Source organism: Zootoca vivipara, chromosome 3 (assembly GCF_965207765.1).
Source record: "Zootoca vivipara chromosome 3, rZooViv2.hap1.1, whole genome shotgun sequence".
NCBI classification, from domain to species: domain Eukaryota; kingdom Metazoa; phylum Chordata; class Lepidosauria; order Squamata; family Lacertidae; genus Zootoca; species Zootoca vivipara.
Genome location: NC_142586.1, coordinates 40,134,373 through 40,153,883, shown reverse-complemented (window position 1 = coordinate 40,153,883; position 19,511 = coordinate 40,134,373).

The following is a 19,511-nucleotide window of genomic DNA, read 5'->3' as shown; positions in this document are numbered from 1 at the left end:
CAGGGGAAGCTTCTAGTTATATTTGCATCAACAGGCTCCTCCCACTGGTTGTTAACCTTATATGACTCCCCGTCAAGCGGGGTGGAGTCATGCTTGCTCGTATTGTCCAATGCCTAAGCCAATACCTCTCACATGCTCTAACCAATAAAGTTGTGGCCATAATTTGCCCATTAACCTAAATTCATGTCTCTCTGTGCCTTTTTACTCCTCGCAGGGGGCGGGTCCTCGGAACGCAAGTGTCCTTAATTCAGAATGCAAAGCTGGAGAAGACTATTCTTAAATCAACTGCATGTTCAGTGCAATGTGCCATTTCATTCTAATTACAGGTGCAGGAAATGCAAAGCTTGATCTGTAGCAAGCAACAGATTATGGGCAAAATCTAACAAAATCTACGGTCTCGTAACATTCATAGTGCAGCGCTATTTCATTTGCAATTCCTGCAATCAGTTTAACCAAGCTAGCAATATTATTTGTTAATTCTGTTTGTATCCTATCTCTTTCTCTAAGGAGCCCAAGGTGGCATGCATGAGATAATTCCGTTTTATATACACAACAACCCTGTGAGGTGGGTTAAGGAGACCATAATCTGCCCAAGGCTATCAAATAAACTTCATGGCTGAGCAGGGTTTTGAGGCCACAGGCCTTCACAGCCCCAAATATCACAGCCCCATAATATCAACCAGCCGAGGAAGAAATCATAGTTCAAATCTATCTATTTGTCATATTTTTTTTAACATGTTACTTGTGACAACAATTCATCCAAGGAACCAGCTGAATATGGTGGGATATTTCCATAGTAATAATAATAATAATAATAATAATAATAATAATAATAATAGCAACTTGAATGAATGCAGTCAGGTCTATGAGGGGGTTAACTCTTTCTTCCACACCATTTTCTCAGTTAAAATCACACTCCTGCACCCCCAGCAGTTATTTGCCTCATAGGTGCAAACTTTAAAAGTATCTCATGGGTACTTGAATTATCTTAGATATTTTAGCTATCATTTTGGCCCTATAAAGCTGGTTTGATACATTTCCCTTTAGTAGTCATTCCCATTCCTCAGAGATATGGGATCGGGGCAAACGCATCCAGGCCAGAAGAATGCTACCACCTCCAGGGAGTCAGCGATAGCCCCTCTCATTTTAGTACAGCTCTTGTGTGATCAAACGCATTATGCCACACAGCAATATCTCAACATACACCGCCCGCCACCCCACCCCCCAATTTCATCCTGTTATCTGAAGGGCAAGGAGTTATGCCTACACATTGTATTTACATACAGGTGACGTTCCTTCCTTTTATAATGTCATTAACCCCTTTCATCATGTGAATAAGAAATGTCACTTTTATTCCTAACACATTGCTGTTCAAAAGGCTTTCATAATTGTGAACTGGAAATGACTGTCTCACACATTTAAAAAGCTTTTCACCTCAGGAAGGATGTTCAAAATATCTAGGTTATATCACTGTACTGAAACAACCAAATCCCACTCGTCTCTCATCTTCTCTCTGCCTGAGCTTTCCTCTCTCTCTCTCTCTCTCTCTCTCTCTCTCTCTCTCTCTCTCTCTCTCTCTCTCCCCCCCCCTCATTTTTTGCTTCACAATATGCCCAGCACAGATTGATGACACTTTGCGCTTCCTTCCCCCATGCAAGGAAGCAATAGTGTTGTGCTTCCTCAAATCTATGCATAAGCTAATTTGCTTTGCTAAGAGCTCCAGCTGAGAGAATACAGGTTCTGGCCAAACCTTCACACATAACACCCAGAGATCAATAAACTCCCATGCTAGGTTTGAAAATGATGGCTGAGATTGGGATCACAAAACAGGAGGCCACCAGGAGGAAACCAGCCATTTCTGAATCATTATCTGTCTGCATTGAACTGCATTGTTTGCTGAGTGCCCTTTGTTTTTGCCTTATACAGTGTTTTTGGTATGATAATGGATATTTAAATGTTTGCTCATTTTTAATGCTATTGTTATTGTTATGAGCCGCTCTGAGCTCAGCGTTGTTGTTGTTGAGAAAGCACAATAGAAATATTAAATCACATCAACTCAAATCCAAAAAGGAAACTATAAAAAGAGGCACAGAAAATTTAATTTTTGAAAGGCTGCAAATTGCCAGAATTGCAAAAATGCATTTGGAGGCATTATAGCCCTTTTCTATAGGAGAAAATATATCAAAACTTTGTATAAACATGGAAGTCTATGTAATCATCTCCATAAAGATTAGGTCCAGTCGTGGATGACTGGGGTTGCGACGCTCATCTCGCTCTATAGGCCATAGGTCATGTGGCAACAGGGTATTGTGCTTCACATGAATTGAGAAGTGTCAAATTAATCATCACCCTGGAGTTAGTGAAAAACATCTCATCCTCCTTAATCTAGGAATGTATTCCATGTATGGGAATTATAATGTACTCCCTCCTGTCACAGCTTCTCCATTCACATTTGTTTATTTATTTCATTTACCTATCGCTTCACATGAAACATCCCAAAGCGATTGAACAATAAAAACATCAACAGTGAAAACATATATTAGAAGCATTTCAAATCCAATATACTGAGATAAACATCTCCATTTAAAATAATGATGATGCTAATGATGATTAACTGGATTACTTACCCGGCCTTCGTCAAAAGGTCCCAGGGCAGGTTACAACAATATAAAAATGCAGTACTGTATTTGAATCAGCTTAAACAATTGCAATCAAAAGGTGTGTTTGTGTGTTGTGTGTGTGTGTGTGTGTGTGTGTGTGTGTGTTACGGTAGGTGCCAAAGGCCAGGAGCTAAAATGATTGTTGAAAAAGAAAGGCCTTGAATAGGTGCTGAAAGGATGGCAAAGATGGTGTCTTATTTCATTAATTTGTGTGAGCTCTCTCTCGGCTGAAAAGTGAGGTGGGAATCTTTAAATTATATTTAGAGGGAGGAATGCAACATCAAGCTAAAACAAATCTCCTATCAGTGCAAACATTGCTGCTTGCCATGTACAATCCATGGGGTTCTCCCCACACCCAGAGCTGATTAGAAGGTGAGGAGAAGTGGGGGCAGAGCCCTGTTGTATTAGTGAGTGCCCTTGTACTGCCTCACACTAGTGGAACTGCTTAGCTGAATCCAGCCCCAAATAAATATGCACAGGATTTGCACAGTATCAATTTGGAGCAGCAATTTCAAGTAAGATGCTAGCAACCTAGAAGAAAGACAGCAGGGCATGCCACGTAAAGCTGAAAGGTTTGACCTATACACATAACGAACAGGGAGGAGATTTCAATAAATTCTGGTTAGTTAAAGGTTGCTGCGGCAATGTGGATTTATATTCTCCAAATCCCCTTATTTCAACAAACGGTTGAATGAATTCCCAAGTATGGAAGTTCTGACAGTAAAGGGTTGTGGAAGAGGCGGGGGGCGTGGAAGGATGCTGCAAGAATTTGGAAAACTTTGCAAACTTTGTGTAAAGCTTATTGTCTGAAAATGCATCAGCAGCAGGCATGTTTTTGAAAAGCATCTCTCAAAACTGAACTTGAAAAGCAATATGAATGTTTGAAATTTGAATAAATATTCAACTTTAATAACTTTGCCCAATTTCATTTTGGCTGATGTTTAACCAAGAGAGAAGGAGAAGACCAAGAGAAGGGCAAATGGGCAATTTTCAAATGTCAGAAAGAGTTCTCTTGATTCCATGAAGACAGGACAAAAAAATGAGTTGGTTTAAACTACTGGAAGGTAGTTTTAAGTATTGACTTCAGGATAAATGTCTTAACTACAGGAGCAGATCAACAACAGAATAGGTTGTCTAGAGTAGTTGTGGAATCTCCTATCTTGGATGTTTTCCAGGCTGTGTACACACTATAGCTTTAAAGCACATTCAACACACACGTTGATCAAACCTATCCATTCTTAAGGAAATCAGCCCTGAGTGCTCACCATAGCTGCCAAGTTATCCCTTTTTAAAGGGATTTTCCCTTATGCTGAATAGGCTTCCTCGTGATAAAAGGGAAAACTTGGCAGCTATGGTGCTCCCTGGAAGGATAGATCCTGAAGCTGAGGCTCCAATACTTTGGCTACTTTATGAGAAGAGAAGACTCCCTGGAAAAGACCCTGATGTTGGGAAAGATTGAGGGCACAAGGAGAAGGGGACGACAGAGGACGAGATGGTTGGACAGTGTTCTCGAAGCTACGAACATGAGTTTGACCAAACTGCAGGAGGCAGTGGAAGACAGGAGTGCCTGGTGTGCTCTGGTCCATGGGGTCATGAAGAGTTGGACACGACTAAATGACTAAACAACAACAACACACGTTGCATGATTTGAGTATTAGTTGCTGGTAGAGAGGTGCATCTGTATCTGTGCAATTAGAAAAATTCAAATCTGTTTCTAAGTCGCTCTGCATTTTCTCCACATCAACCAGAAATTCAGCTCTGTTTAAAGTGAAGCTTTGTGTTTCCACCTTCACTATAATGGGGAATCATGCATCTGATCTGCAACTAACAATTTGGATTAATCCACTTTCCTGTGTTATCCACAGCCATCTTGATTTACCACAAATAAAGCAGAGGTCAGGTTGTCTTTCAGAACTTCCACAGTATTAAGAACCTAGCCTAGGGCGCATGCAATAAATAATGCCACTGCTTTCCCCTAACAGGCTGGACTCGATAAGGCTGTGAGATCCAAATCCTATTACTGTGCTTAAAGGTAGGGGTTTTTTCCCCCTGCATTGTTTGCAAAAATGTTGGACTTGGTTCTTGTTTTTTTTAAGTAGAAAACAGTTTCTGCCAACATGGGGGTGACCTTTGTAGTCAAGCTGGCATGTACTTTCTGAACAAAGAAGATAGCAACTTTGAAATGGAAATGAAGGAAGTCTTTGGCTATTAATTTTGCCCAGCTTAGACTGAGTGACAAGAAACAGTGAAAAGTGTGTATCTGGTTTCAAAGCTCATGCAAGGCCAGATGTTTCTCTGTGTAGTTATACTTCAGCAAAGGATTGCCTATCTAAATTATAATCAGCCAGCAGAGTGAGTTAGCTGCCACTGAGAAACAGGATGCTTTAAGCAAATGCCAGCAAAGAAATTTGTGTGTTTACATAGCATAAAGCTGCTTCTTGCTTTGCGATGTAACATGAGGGTGGTTATGAGGTGTTTTGGAAGGAGAGGCACCCAGGTAGCCATTCCCATGCAGTACATGCAATTGGCACAGAGCTGGTATAGCTGGTGTATCATAGTGGAAGAGGCTGAGCTAGAAAATCCATGAATCTTGCTTCTGCCATGAAGTCACTATGGCTTTAGGCAAGCAAGTCCCATCTACAATATTAATAATATTTCAAAGAATCATAGAATTGTAGAGCTGGAAAGGACCATGAGGGTCATCTAATCCAACTCCCTGCAATGTAGGAATCTTTTTTCCCCAATGTGGGGCTTGAACCCACAACCCTGGAATTAAGTCCCATTCTCTAACGACTGAGCTGTCCCTGGGATTTATTTGATGGGTGGTACCCAGGCAAGCTTCACTCAGAGAAGACCTGTGGAAATGAATGAACATGACTAAGTTGGGCCCATTAATTTCAATTGGTCTGCTCTGAGTTAAGTTCCACCCATTGTGTTTTTCTCCTGCTTTGCAGCCCATTCTTGTCTCCCAAAGTGGCTGAAATCAAGAGAAAGAGGCATTTATGTTCGCCTTACAATCCAAAAAGGACAAGGCATACACAAAAAGGAGAGCGTGCCTTTGAACTGTAATGCTGCCTTTTGCTTGCTTGGATAGAGAGGTGTAGACAGAGAAGTGAGATTGCCGTCTCCTGTACAAGGATAAGAGTCACATCTGTCACCCCACCTATCACTAGCAAGCGGACCCTGGAAAGTTGCCCACAAGGGAATGCGGTCCTCAGGTTGAAAAAAGTTCCTTGCCCCCAGTATGCATGACGAAGAACTACCGGTAAATGAAGTACCGTACCGGTAGTCCTGAGGCTTTTCTTGCAGACTGGTATTAGCATTCATATCACAGCAAAGAAGTGCCAAAGCTTCATCTGAATTGTGTGTTGGATTCAGTCCTCTGTGCAAGTGGGCAGCTTGCCATCAGGACACTTAACCCTAAAGCTCACACCATTATGGCCGACATCTTCTTGGTGCACCCGAATGCTTTGCCAAAGCTCATGTCCTTTGTGGCTGCCCTGAAAATGTCTGGGAATGAAGACAACGGCATCAGCTTAGCAAAATGCAGTGATCTAGCATCCATGCTCCAGCTGTCAGGCAACAAAACGACAACAGATGTTGAGCAAGGGCTTCGTGCCTTCTGGCCCCCAGGCAAGATGTGCTATGAATAAATAGGCAGCTGTTGCTTCACAGAAGTCAGATACGGAAGGCTATAGGTTATTCACAGGATCCTCAGTTTTGGTTCCTGGTTGAAGTCGAGTGCTGCCGCATCAAGGACAGAAAAATAAGTAAATCCATGCACCCTGCTCTTTCTCTGCTAAGGGAATATGAAGCATTGTGATGTTTGCTATAAAGGCTACCATGGTGGACTTTGATGAGAATATTCGAACTAATGGGACAGTGCATCTGGCTGTTAACCAGAAGGTTGGTGGTTCAAGCCTACTCAGGGACGTTTGTGGGCAGGATTCCTGCATTGCAGGGGGGTAGACTCAGAGTCCTTTCCAACTCTATGATTCTATGATTGAATGCTGTTCTTAAAGGTAAAGGGAAAGGGACCCCTGACCATTAGGTCCAGTCGTGACCAACTCTGGGGTTGCGGCGCTCATCATCTCTCATCTCCCTTGGCCGAGGGAGCCGGCGTACAGCTTCCGGGCCATGTTGCTAGCATGACAAAGCCGCTTCTGGCGAACCAGAGCAGCACACGGAAACGCCATTTACCTTCCCGCTGTAGTGATACCTATTTATTTACTTGCACTTTGAGGTGCTTTCGAACTGCTAGGTTGGCGGGACATGGGACTGAGCAACGGGAGCTCACCCCGTCGCAGGGATTCGAACCGCCGACCTTCTGATCGGCAAGCCCGATTGAATGCTGTTCTTACTCACCCCTTTTCCCCTGGCGATAGAGGGATTTACCTCAGGTGCCAACATGTCTTGGGCTGGCCCTGGGCCCAGATCTCTTGTACCTTTTATTTAGAAATAAAGCACTGGCACTACATCTATGTTAAAACAGAGAGTTAATTTTCTATCACTTTGTCCCTAAAATGGTTTTGGTTTCAGTTTTGTTGGCTGAACCCTCTAACGGTATTAAGAGAAATAGAAGCAGTATATTATGAACACCCACATCTTAGCAGGATCAACAAGAAACATTTTCCTTCAAAACTAATCTTAAAGCAAAAGCCCACGGGATTATCTGGTGACAGTGTAAGTCTTTTTTGTCATTATTGTTATTTTCCCAATACCAAATTCTCTTGTTTTGATCTGAGTAAGGATCAGCAGGAGGTGACCATGACACCAGGCTGCACTTTATTCTGAATAAGCTTGAAGGGACTTCAGCAAAGTGATTTGTGAAAAGGCTGTTTTCAGTACCAATACAGGTACCTCAAGGTTACAAGATGAAATTATCAGCTAGAACTATTCTGTGTTTACAAGAGATAATGCAGAATAAAAGGAAGCCCACTCAGTCTGCCCCCATAAAAACTCTCTGTGTATTACCTCATCTGGAGGAAAACGAAACCTTCACAATTAATCGGTACCTTCATTTCTAAGATGATGCTTAAGTGTCTAACTAGACAGCAGTGTGACCTCTGTGCTAGAACACACCAGTTGCACAAAGCACTTTTTGGAGTGGAAAGTCAGCCAGGACTGTAAATCTGTAGGACACTGATCAAGAGATCCTTAACACCATAGTGCCAAGTCTCAACAAGCAACAATAATATATTTATTAAATTTGAAGTGGAGGACCAATTTTATCTTCCTGATTTGGCCAGAGTGCCTCACTAGTTAGGAGGCACAGTCAAGGCCAGCTTCATTAAATCTCTCATTTCAAGAAAATCAATGCTCCTCATCAGACTGCAAGAAATTCAATGACAGAAACAACAGGGCTGGATGAGCTAAAGTTTGACATGCTAATAATAAGTGCCAATTCACTTGCTCAATGCTCATTTGTCTCTGCCATGCATATCAATTAACAAAATCAAATGTCAGATAGAACAGAATGTAACAAGGACTTGAAACCACTGCCCTGCCAAGCCTTAAATTTAACTTTTCAGCCCTGGATAATAGGGGGAGCAACAATGTAAAGTAACAGCAGTAATCGACAACTGATCTTTTGCAATGGGGCATGAAATTGGCATTGGCAACCAGTGGAGAGAATCTGAATTCCTGCACTCAGGACAAGCAGAGTAGGCTGCTGAGAATCCTTTTCTAAGAGACCAACACAGCCTCATCTCCCACCAAGGCTGCTCTAAATTCAACACATCACCATGATGCTGAATGAGCTGTGTCTTCATAAGCCTATCGCTCTAAACAGTAACCCTTCCATATCTCTTCTTAGGGCATCCAACAGCATAGGCCAGGGGTGGGTAGAAAGCAGATTGGGATCTACTTGTAGATCTCTGGTCGATTTGCAGAGGCACACCGTGATCAACTCCCGCCTGGAAACCAATGTCCCCACTGTGGAAGAATGTGTGGATCCAGAATTGGCCTCCACGGTCACTTACAGACTCGTTGTTAAAACCATGCTTATGGAAGACAATCTTACTCGGCTACGAGGGATCTCCAAAGAAGAAAAGAAGATCAGCAAAGTCTGATACCCATTAGTTTTTGTTTGTTTAATAAAATTTATACATCACTTTTAAAAACAACCCAACCCTAAGCAGTTTGCAAAGCAATTTAATAATAGCAATAACGAAAGTCTCCACAAACCCCCTTTAAATTAGGTTACTGAACTACAGAAAGCTTGAGGGGAAACCCAATGTCAATTTTCACGTGTCTACAAACTCCTGGACTGAGCATATGTTCAGAGGCACCCTGTTCCTTAATTCTGGTAGTGTGCAGTGGGGCAAGGCAGGTAAGGCAGCATCACTCACCTGCCTTCCCAATGCCGCTGAGCATTTCTGCCAGTTCTTGAGAGGAGGAGAAGGGGTGAGACACAGAGCTCCACGTGATGCAGGTTCAGTGGTATAAGAGTATTGGTGTGGCTCCATCGTGTTTGCACTGCGCTGAGCCATCTAGGTGCTACTGCTGGAGCACAGAGCTGACTCTTCAATGCATGTAACTGAACACCGACGGTAGAAGTCTAGGACTGGATCCTGGCTTGTGAATGCCCCAGATGAAGACTTCCTCTGCACCCTACAAGTAGAGTCTTCTGTTTTTAATGCATACCAATTTTGAATAAAGGCACCCATGAATGTACACCATAAAAAAACAATAAAACTTTAACAGTCAAGTGTATACCATCATTTTTTTTAATTTAAACTAATGAGGCCCATAGTATTCACATATGACAGCCTTCTATTCACTGTAAGAACAGGTTGGAGTGCAACAGCAGATGCTACTGTTTCAGACACGTTTTGTTGTTGTTTTTCACTGGCATTCATTTGCAGTAACCTGAGGCATCAATGCTCATGAATAATGTAGGCATCTTATGTCTATGCCAATAAAATCTATATGTCATTCTGCTCCGTTGCACATTGTACATAGGAAGCCAGATCCTTGCATACCAAACGTTAATATGTCTTAATAGACTGAGATCTGCTTCAGAATATATAATAGAATCAATATCTATTTGACTGAGTTTTACTGAAAAGAGTATCTTTTTGAGGGAAGTAAAGAACTGGCACAGTAATAGACACAATCTTGGGCAGATGGTACCACCATTTTTGCGAGGATTACGCTGGTGAAGAGCCTTTGTCAAAGATAAGGTAGAAAGTGGAGAGATTAATAGGCAAACATGAAAGAACCAATTGATGGCTCTTTCAGTTAAGTGTAGAAACTGAATGAGCCACCTTATTGCTGGGTTCACGTCATTTTCCCCCAAACTATTCATCCGCAGTGACCAAAACAGGAAAATGGATCCATTAAAACTTCAAGTGAGAAAACTAATAAGGGAATAAAAATGCAATTACCAAGAGAATAAATGAAGTGTATTTTCCCCCCTGAAAACCAATTTGTTTTACAGTATTTGTTGCACCTGCCCCTTTTTTTGATGTATACATGTGATACTTAAAATATAGCCTTCTTACCAAGGAGAGTGATGGAGATAGAAAGAGCATGGGTTGGCGATCTGCAAAGGAAAGTGACCTTGGGTTTCCAGCTTTTCTCTGGTAGGACTCTTGCACTTTGAACAGCAGCATGCTCACATAGAAAACCTGGATTGATCATTGTTTATGCAGAGGGTGACTGTGGGCAGAATCACTGAGTGCTGGCTGCAATTAGGCACAGGTTGCAGGGGCACCTTCATATGATCAGTCAAATCATGCCAGCCATATCCATTTTCAGTGACGATAGCAGCTCAGTATCCTGTCTGCTGCACATAATAAATGGTGGGGAAGAATGATGCAGAGGAAAGCAGCTTGCTGTAAGGAGCTATCCTGCAGGTGCCTCCTGCCTCTTCCTGTCGGAAACCTGCCTATATGCATTCCTCCAGCACAGGAGGAGGAGGGTACGCAGCCCTAGAGGAAGTCTTTAAAATAAAATAAAACCAAAAGGTCAATAGTTGCACAAAATGGGTGGGCGTTGCTACCTGACACTGGAGAAAGGAGGAGAGGGAAAGATCATTTTGCCGGCAATTGCCACTTGAAAACATGCGGCTAGATTAGAGTTCCAGTGCTTGTATCATCAAAATGCTGCAAGCATGAGACGAGACTGTCCTCTTACTCATCATAACTCACATCACAAATACCCAACACTAACTATTTAATACAGCAGTTTAGAGTAAGGTTACCAGACGTCCCCGTTTCCTGGGGACAGTCCCCGGATTTACAAATCAGTCCCCATACAAAATCCACTGAAGTTGGAAAGTGTCCCCGGATTGAAAAAAAATCTGGTAACTTTAGTTTAGAGCAACCTTCCCCAACCTGATGCCCTCAAACGGATGCTCTTGACTACACCTCCCATCAGCATGGCCAATGGTCAGTGATGACGGAAGGTGTAATCCAAAACTGGAGAGAATTGGGTGAGATCCAATGTTAGGCCCCTATTCCCTTCACAGTGCTACAATTCCTAGAGTGGTTTAACAGTCAGTCCCTATTCTCAGGGAAATCTGGGAAATGCAGCTCAGTGAGGGGAATTGGGGTTTCCTAGCAATTCTTCACACCCTTCACAATCTACAGTTCCCAGGATTCTGGGTCACAAGGAAAACAAAGTACAGAAGTACGTGGTGCAGGATTTCTCATGCAACATTGCACCTTACCAAATGCAGGAGGCCTCACCTGTACACACAGTGTGAATGGATACGGATACAGCTTGAGTTGTGTCTCTTGTGTACATTCAGGTTTTACACAGGCCTGCAAACCACATGTAAAGGAAAAGGGCAGGCTCTATAGGACCAAATATACACACTACATTTCAGAGACAGGACTTCAGACTGAACAGATTTTGAATATGAGTCCTCTGAGCTCTTAAGATGGAGCAGTTTGGAATGAATGAATCCCGCTGCTCCTGCTCAGCTCCAGATATTAGTTTGTATTTAATGTTTCAGAGGAGAAGTAGAAAGGAATACCTACAAAGTTCACAAGGAATTCTTTTAGTAGAGATGTTTCATAGCATTATCAGTGCTGTTGTTAAGGCTGAATCAGTTATAATGGAGATATGCTTAGAAATCCTCTTTGGGGATTATGGAGAGTCCGCCATACAGTCTCCGCGCTTTGGATGTAATGCTAAAGATAATGTGCAACACCAATCTGGCAAGGGTCTTAATATTTCAAACAGCAGTGGGCTCCAAATGATACTCTGCTGGGAAATAAGATATATTTGATTTCAGTTCTGCAGCTATAAGGAACAAAAAACATGTGTGAGCCTTATAGCTTTCTTAGCTTCTATTATCTCCCTACAACTGTCAATTGTCAGTTGTATTCAACTTTAAATAGATACAAATATTGGTATGTTGATCACAATATATATATATATTTGTTAAACAAAACTGTAGTCCTAAATCAAATTGTCAATCCAAGAAACCTAAAATATATTTGCATGCAGTAGTTACAATTATATAAGCAATTTGAAGATATATAAAATATATCCTGTTTTTTTCTGCGACTGCTGTTTTTTTAAAAAACAAACACACCAGCTTTGTGTAAGAGTCATCACTTACACTTCTCTTTTCAGAGATGGGTTCAGAATTGCACTTCCACAGAAAAGGCTGTGATCCAGCAGAAGTTCCTGCTGGAAGAAGCAAGAGAGACAATTTTGGCTTATTTTTCCTTCTTCCTGCTGTTCCCCCACACCACCTCCCATGCAGCAATCACATACTGCGACTTACAAATCAAATCAATAAAGTCAACCTGACTTCACTAGTTACATTTTACCTGCTGGTACAGCATCTGAGGGTTGTCTCCAGAGTAGACCCATTCGAATTACTGGACCTAAGTTAGGCGTGTTGATTCATTGAATCTACTCCAAGTATGATTAACATTGGATAGAAACCATTTTAAGCTGAAACCTGTAAATTGTAACCCTGAGGTTTCAGAGCTTTGCAGAGTTCCTCCCAGAAAATATGTTCTTAAGAAATGCAAGGCTGTCTTTGGTCGCTTGGTTGGGTGGTTCCAATGAGACCAAGCCTGCAAGTGAAGCCTCATCTGCTGATGAATCTGAGACAACTAGAAAGTAGCCTCTGAGAGGCAGATTGGATTTTGGACCAATTAGGAGAGAGGCTCCATCCCTATGTTATAAAAGTTGGTTAGGGCATGGTGCTGATAACGCCAAGGTTGCAGGTTCAATCCCCCTATGGGATGGCTGCATATTCCTGCATTGCAGGGAGTTGGACTAGATGATCCTCAGGGTCATATAATTCTATGATTCTATGAAAACCAGTTGCTGAGAAGCCAAAGGGCCAGAGGACTTTTGCCTTCATGTCTTCCTTAAAGGGTTCCCGAAGGCACCTGATTTGCAGCTGTGGAAAGCAAGTGGCTGAATGAGATGGAGCTTTCGTCTGATCAAGCAGGGGTCTTATTGATGTCATAATGACTAATTGGTTGGGCTGGTTCCCTAAGCGTATTCTACACAACTCTGGTTACCTGCAGCTAACATAGCACTCTGATTGCTTTGGGATTCAACAGTTAGGGGGGCGAAACCTTTGTAGCGTGCAGTTAGCACTTTCCCAATTGCCTTAAGTTCATGAAATATATTATGAAATACTCAAGGAGTGCAAAAGGCCGTATGCAGAATCATCTTTGCCTTGAACATCACACTGCAATGAGACAGCATGACAGACAGATGAACACATGCATGAATCGACGTGTGTTTCCTGCGTTGGTGGACATAAACGGTGGCTGTCATTCCCAGCCCACCAGCTCACAGCCCTTTAAAAAGAAATCATCGTTGTACTCACTCGTACACACAAAACATGTTACGTGTATGCCTTTTGCATCAGGATTAGGCCGGATGAGCTGCCCACACACTGCTGAGACGTGTGCAGATGTTCAGTGCCAAGGACATGTTATTGACTGCAACTGGTGGTGAAGGAAGCACACGGTTCAGTCTTGGCCCTGCCTATAAAATTCTGTCAGGCTGAGTGTAAATGCCTATTTGAAACTACACGGATGAATCAGTAATTAAATTTAAAATGACTAGCCAACGGCTTTAATTGATATGTAAAAACCATATGTGCTTGTCAGCTTACAAATGCTAACTCACACTTATTACCATCTGCACACTCACACAGAGAGACACACAAAATCCCAGTAGATTTCCTTTTTTCCTAAATGCAGGAGTGTCCTTTGAAAAGAGGCGGCTTTAAAAGTAGCAGCAGGCAGGAGCGTGCAATGCCTTCCTCCACAGACATCTCAAGGAGAACTAAGGATCATCTAGTCCAGGGATGGGAAACCTCTTGCCTCAGTGCCAAACATGGACTACCAGGCCTCTCCATTTGGCCTGTGAGGCCTTTTTCAGAAACTCCACCCAACTGCCCCACATCTGACAAATAATGTGACCCCAAGTGTGGGGCAGGTGGAGATGCAGCTGCAGAAAGCAAGATTCCCCAAGTGTTGGCTAGAAACTGGCTAGAAACTGAACATTGGCTGATGCATGGGGAGTTCAATCCTGTTTTGTGAATTATCTGCTGTGCCCATTTTGACACCTGCTGGTCCACTGGATGGCAAAGAAAGATCTGGCCAATGCCAGCCATTTGACTATATTCCCACATGCTTACAAGTGCCAAAAGGCAAGTTTTTCGACAGTTACTGTATCACTCTGTGGTTTTTCTTTTTTATCCTAGAACTAAAGAGGTGGGTTATCTTGGAGCCTGTGCTGTACAACTTTCCTACACTGATTGATTGATTGATTGAATTTACATGCCACCCGTCCTCCCTGGGAGGCTAACAGATACTGTATACAGAATCCCTGGGAAGCTAACAGATATACAATTAAAAAACAACAACCACAAAGCAAGAACATTCTAAAACAGATTAAACGATTCAATTAAAAACATCTAAAAGCAGTTATAGTTAAATATATACTCCCACCCACTGATCTCGAGATTGCCAGCAGCAGTATTTTCCAGCCACAAAATGCATGGGCAGCCAGGAATGTTTTCACATCTCATCTTAAAGTGAGTAATGATAGAGATATTTCACTATGGAGGGGATTCCACAACCAGGGAGCCACCACTGAAAAGGTCCTATTATGGAACTGTGCCAACCGGTAACTCCCCGTGGCAGCACCATCAACCTAGCCTCACCTCCTGATTGTAGGGTCTGAGATGGTTGGCATTGGCAAGGTGCTCTTCTAAGTATAAATGACATCTTAGAAATATACCTCATCTGGGCCCTAAAGCTGAAAACAATGGTTCTCCTTTGCTAAGTGCTTTGTAGAGTATGCTTCTAATAAACAATCAGTCGTAGTCAGAGAACTTTTATGTAACAAAAAGCACTTACTAATTTTACAGCTTGAGTCTCGTGCACTAAAATTTGGTCTGCAGGGGCTCTGGTTTGAACTATTGAATGTCACAATTAACCAATGATTGGTAATAATAGTAATTGAAAGTTTCACACAGGTGGGCAAACCGAACCAAAAAGGAAATTATAGAGAGTTAACAGATTACATTGTCTATGCACCTTAATTACACTGGCATTTGAAATGGGAAGAAATGGCACATTAATTGCACTCTAAATGCATTTTCATTGCAGTAAATAGTCTAATTCATACCATCTTACATGAGATAAATTCATGCATCAAGGTAAAGAGTAAAGGGGCCCCTGACCATTAGGTCCAGTTGTGGATGACTCTGGAGTTGTGGCGCTTATATCGAGTTATTGGCCGAGGGAGCCGGCATACAGCTTCCAGGTCAGGTGGCCAGCATGACTAAGCTGCTTCTGGCGAACCAGAGCAGCACACAGAAATGCCGTTTACCTTCCTGCTGGAGCGGTACCTATTTATCTACTTGCACTTTGACGTGCTTTTGAACTGCTAGGTTGGCAGGAGCTGGGACAAAGCAACAGGAGCTCACCCCGTCGCGGGGATTCGAACCACTGACCTTCTGATCAGCAAATCCTAGGCTCTGTGGTTTAACCCACAGCGCCACCCCATCAGGGGGGGGGCATAAAAGTAATAGAATAATTTGAGATCTTTATTGAATCAGTTACTTTAAAAGATATCTATTTTATATTTAGGTAGGTAGCCTTGTTGGTCTGACGCAGTCGAAATAAATTTAAAAAATAAAAATTTGTCCAGTAGCACCTTATCTGAAGAAGTGTGCATCACACGAAAGCTTATACCCAGAACATTCTTAGTTGGTCTCGAAGGTGCTACTGGACAAATTTTAAATTTTTTAAAATCTATTTTATATGTTACCTCAGTACCAGAGTGTGACAAAAAGAAAACACATTTTCTCAGCTGTGTGTATAATCCAGGGAAAGTTCTCAAACATGGCTCAGCGGAGCAAGCTTGAGAACATGCCCTACATTTTGCATAAACATTGATTCCTACCTAGCTTTCTTTTCTTTTTTTGGCATCTATGTCTCTGTTGCATTGTGTTTGTAGCGGTATAGCCTCTGAAGCTGGCTGAGCTGATGTGGTGACGTTCAGTTGCTTCAAGACTGAAACAATTTGCAGGCCTCCATCTGTGAGGGAAGGGGAAGATAAATGTGGTTTGGATTCAAACCTCAAAAGGGACAAATGGAAGATACTCACTCACTGATCTTCATAGTTGAGTAAGGATTTGAACCTAGTGCTGATCCAACAACAGTCTCTAACCACAACACCACACACTAAGATACAGGAATCTCAGGGGACAAAGAAACTGGAGGAAAAGTGAAAGTCAGGAATGGACTAAAAAAAAGAACCTAACAGAAGAAAAAGGGCTTGAGGGAAAGAGAAGAAATAGACTAATCAAGGAAAGTATTCTGAAGAACCTTTCTCCCATGGTTAAGGTCATCATTCTGAGGCCCACATGCCATCAGTAGGTAGTGCCAGAGGCAAAAGCAGACAGAGTGATGAATGGGAGTTTTGCCTTTGTACAGTAGGCTAGTCTATTCCATGGGTGTAGCCAGGGGGGCAGGGAGGGGCAGTTGCCCCCTCCCTGTCAAGTAAATAAATAAAAATACTTAACTAAAAGTAGAAATAATCAGGATATTTAAAATTCAAATGCTCGCTGAGATACCACAATCTCCATCCTGGGCTTGAGGTTTCCCACGCCTAACATACCATTAATAAATAAAGCAAATATTACAACAGTGCTCCATGCCCTCTGACCCAAAGGAAGCCAGACCTAGAGAGCACTGTCTCTGAAAAATTATGCCATTCAGAGAAGTAAGGAGTGCACAGCAATGTATTATTACATAGTGCTCAAGAGGTTAAAACAAACGCAGCAATAAAATATTGGTATCTACCAGACTTTGTCAGTTCTTCCCACTGTAGCCCCTAAGGAGGACAGAGAGTTCTCTCTGTAGGTTACGGCCACATTCTTACAATTTAGCAGGACTGACCTGACTCCTCTCTTCTCGCACTGATGACTCACTTGCTCTGTATCTAAGCACCAGGCCTGCGGTAGATTGATAAGACATTGATACTATCTATCTTTTTGCAAAGATAATTGGGGGGAGGGGGGAAAGAGACTCAAGAGGGGCCATCAAGCAAATTTAGGAAGTGGGATTAGGATCACACTGGGAGCAGAAAAAATACAAGGTTTTATGGACTACAGAAATTCTTCAGGGAAGCAATTCTTTGCAATCTAAATAATTAGTATGCTTCAGAAGCAGGAGGCTGGTAGTTTTACGATACTCAGAATTGTTAAGAACCTCCCCCCCCCCCTCCAATTATCCTGCTTTATTCTATTTTAAGCCATAGGCAAATTACTTATAAACAGTCTGAAAACTTATTAAAAGACTGAAATGATGCAGATGTACCGTTTTCGTCAGGGTCCTAAATGGTCTACCTTGTCAGCTTCCATTCATCCCCAGAACCTCCATGCCTTTGAACTTAGCAGAGGATCATGGTAAATTCAGGTGATTTTAAGAAGCAGATAGCCAAGTTTATTTCTTATGCAAAGAAAACCTTATCTGTCTCTAACAGGAAAGAAAACTTGTTAGAGAGAAAACAAAATATTCAGCCTTTTGGGGATTTCTCTTTTTTTCTCACTCTCTCTCAGTTCCAAAAACTGTTAATCACCTCTGAAAAATGAAGCCAAGGGAGCAGATATGACTGTGAAGAGATATTATTCATGGCTCCGTCATCAAAACACTTTTTCCTGGACAGATCAAATGAGCTGCTCTTTGAGATGAAACATTTATCTGCACTGAAGCACCCAAATGACTCAAGAAGGTTCATTGCAAACATGTCCTTCATGGCTGAAGAAGTAGTGCCCAAATATGCACCCAGATAGCTTGTGCTTTGGGTATGGAATGAGCAAATATTTCATATTTTCAGGAGCAGTGGGTGGGGAAGGAGAAGGACATCACTGAAAGAATTAGTACATTTGTAAGCAAACATAGCTGCAAAGACACCATAAATGTCCACGTCTCTCTCAAAGGAAGCTGGTCATTTAATGGCTGGCCTTGGCTTCTCCCTCCTTAAAGAAGGGAGAACAAGAACAGTATAATTGCTGCTACATGCCTTCCAAGGAAACATTAGCTGTATTCAGCTGGCACACCAAACCATGGTGTGGGTATTTTAAATGTCCAAGCGTGTTTTCTCCTGCTCCGGAGGGTAAATCCTAAACCAATGGATTCAAGTGACAGGAAATGAGATTCCGACTAAACATCAGGAAGAACTTTCTGACAGTAAGAGCTGTTCGACAGTGGAACAGTATAACACCTCTTGTTTTTAAGCAGAGGTTGGGTGGCCATCTGTCATTTATGATCTAGTTGAGATTTCCACATTGCAGGGGGGTTTACTAACCCTCGGGGTCGATACCACTTCTACAATTCTATGATTCTATGGTTGGCATAAATTATAGTTTGGTGTTATATCTGAACTGAGCCAGAGATTTGAGCATAACCTTCAAGTAATTTTATGGGTGAAAAAGGTGTAAACCAAATCCAAAACTAATGCTTCATTCTGAGTGGTTCCAAATGGTTGTTTATTTTGGGATTGTTACTCCTCATTAATTTCCTTTTGCAGCATCCACACATCATTGGCATCAAAATACCAACCCACATTCCATACACATCTCAATTTATCTGAATTCACCACTCAGGAAGAATCTACACACATATAAAAAAGACTGTGAAAATGCTTTTTAAAAAAAAAGTTTTGAAAAATACATTGAAATTTGCATAGCTCACTGTCGCCATCTAGTGTCACATTTGTATCTGGCACTTTACAACACATTTAAAATGTTTTCTTTGCAGCTGTGTAGCTGAGTCCTTGGGACAGTGGGTTAAACCACAGAGCCTAGGGCTTGCCAATCAGAAGGTTGGCGGTTCGAATCCCCATGACGGGGTGAGCTCCTATTGCTCGGTCCCAGCTCCTGCCAACCTAGCAGTTCAGAAGCACGTCAAAGTGCAAGTAGAAAAATAGGTACCGCTCCAGCGGGAAGGTAAACGACATTTCCGTGTGCTGCTCTGGTTCGCCAGAAGTGGCTTTGTCATGCTGGCCACATGACCTGGAAGCTGTACGCCGGCTCCCTCGGCCAATAACGCGAGATGAGCGCCGCAACCCCAGAGTCAGTCACGACTGGACCTAATGGTCAGGGGTCCCTTTACCCTTACCTTAGCTGAGTCCTTACATTTTCAAATTAAGCCCTCATTTGGAAGCACCCTCCCTTGATAATTTTATGTAATATGGGAATTGTGCTATTTTAGATATACTATTTCCCGTACCAAATGAGGGCTTAATTAACTGCACTGCATGGTGGAAGATGTTTTCTGAGGGGCTGACATGAAAAGTTATATAACAGGTTATAAGTATGAAAAAGCCTGAAGTAATTGTTACAGT